Raw genomic sequence first — 2,123 nt, 5'->3', positions numbered from 1 at the left:
ACGACAAAATACACTAACAATACCAAAGCCATTTCCAACAGCTCAAAAATCCAAGAAAATGAACTAAACAAATAATAAAGGAGATATGAAGAAAACTGTGGAGGGTGAAAAACTATTGTTCCACAAATGCTGCTTGTGCCTGTGTAGTCACTGATTTCAGGTTGTTGCTGTTAACCTGCGACCATGAAAATGTGCAAATGAGACACAACAACAAAACTGTTATGTAGAGTGACTAAATACTTCAGCCCCTAATCCTAGAATAGTGGACAATGAATGACTGTGCTAAAATAGGGAAATGAGTAGATAGCTGAGCGTAGGTGTAAATGAGTGAACGAAAGAGAAAGAGTGTGAACGATGAGATGCAGTTCATGCGTAGAGGTGCGAAAGAGCAGCATGGCGTAAGGGATTAGCAATCATTGTTAAGGGTGGAATTCCCTCACAGATCGTGGCAAGGTCATGTTTTTCTGGCCTATATAAGGCCATCGCTGTCAGACCGAAGGCATACACTTCAAGTGCACCGTTCATAGAACATCACGTAGCGCTACATAGCAATTGCTTTAAGCTGGCGTTTTACGTGTTGAAAAGCTTTAAATAGTTTAAATTTATTAGTTAAAATTTTTAGTTAAAATTCAAATTTTTAGTTAAAATTTATTTTTGTAAATATGTAAATTTTGCAACTAAATGTTCGCGTTTGCTGAGTTATTGGTGTATTTAATTACTTAAACTGGAGAGAAAGACAGAGGCACTAGCCCCCTGACCCAGGTTACGGAGGTGCAAGCAATCTATGAACGATTATAATGAGAAGAAAATCAAGATCGGAAGAGCAAGGATGAGTTGGCGGACTCTTTCCAAAACTATCGGTCATTGGACTCTCTCTTTGGACCTTTAACTACGAGCGTAAACAGGGGGGATATTTTAACATATATGTACATAGAGGATTGAGAAGTAGCAGCGTCAGCAGTAATAGCAACAAGAGAAGCAGCAACAACAGCAGCAATAGCAACAACGGCAGCAACAATGCCAATGATGATGATGATAATGGTGATGGTGATGGTGATGATGGGACAAAAACAAAAGCAACGAAAGCGGTGAGTGGTGTGGTGACCTCTAACTGTAAATGCTGAATGTGCTGCAGAAAATGTGTGCTATTGGTTGGCTGGTGAATAATGTAACAACAACAGAAACATGTAAATATAACAACGGGGGATATGAAGACAAAGCGATCTTCAAGCAATCAATAGTAGAAGCCAGTAAAAGGTAACTATTACAAACACCAATTGACTATCCAATATAATTGACACTAAACTTTATTTAAAATGTTTGATTTTAGATCGAGTTAAGGCGTAAATGTACACCTTTTGAGATTAAAAGCGAAGAAAGCAACTGATTTGTTGCACGCACTGCGAAGGCGCTACGCTCGTACGAACTCTGAGATGAAGTAAATAAACCAACGATAAGAAAAACAAGTCACGCGGTCTTCAAGCAATCAAAACGAACATTAGTGAGTAGTAGCTGATAATAACAACAAAAAGTAACAATAATAAGCACCAATTGAAAATAACAACGACAAAATTGAAATTATACCGAAAACTAACCATTACACACGAGAAAAAAAAAACTTCTCAAGTGTGCGTACTGCCGAAGCATAGCTGCATTTCCGGCTCCAAGAACATCATGGGGCAAGAGCGGGCATCAACAGATGCACTATTCGGGCACTACGCACATTTCGAAGTTTTCTAAATACACATATGAAATGTGTAATTAGCTACGCGAAGGTGAGAATAATTTGCAACTTTTCTTCAAACAACTACGTAATCGATCGATTTTAAGCGGTAATATTAAAATTTCGATAGTAAAACCAAAAAAAGGCAACTTACCACATTTGCGCTACGCTACAAGAGAGAAGACTGCGACAAACAAGTGTCGCAGAGTCTTCAAGTAGTTTTAAGAAGTAACTATAATAGCAACAAAATGTAACTATAATACAAAAAGGGAATTGGACGCAAGAATTCATTTGAATTTGATACTGAAAATAAGTCGTTAAAATCTGCTGAAGTGGCGTACTGTCGAAGCATAGTTGTAATTTGGGCCACCAATTTCACTGTCCCACTATGCACTATGCG

The 2,123-nt window shown here is 38.1% G+C and overlaps 1 long non-coding RNA gene across 1 annotated transcript; it reads left to right on the top strand.

Annotated features, from left to right (window-relative positions):
* Positions 1–335: 335 nt before the first annotated feature.
* On the top strand, positions 336–1,583 carry LOC128862049 (uncharacterized). Its single transcript, XR_008454415.1, has 2 exons — positions 336–1,257; positions 1,331–1,583. It is a non-coding gene; the product is annotated as an uncharacterized LOC128862049 (long non-coding RNA).
* The last annotated feature ends 540 nt before the right edge of the window (positions 1,584–2,123 follow it).

Source organism: Anastrepha ludens, chromosome 4 (assembly GCF_028408465.1).
Source record: "Anastrepha ludens isolate Willacy chromosome 4, idAnaLude1.1, whole genome shotgun sequence".
Lineage (NCBI taxonomy): Eukaryota > Metazoa > Arthropoda > Insecta > Diptera > Tephritidae > Anastrepha > Anastrepha ludens.
Note: the sequence above shows the minus strand (reverse complement) of the source record. Positions and strands in the feature narration are given on the sequence as shown.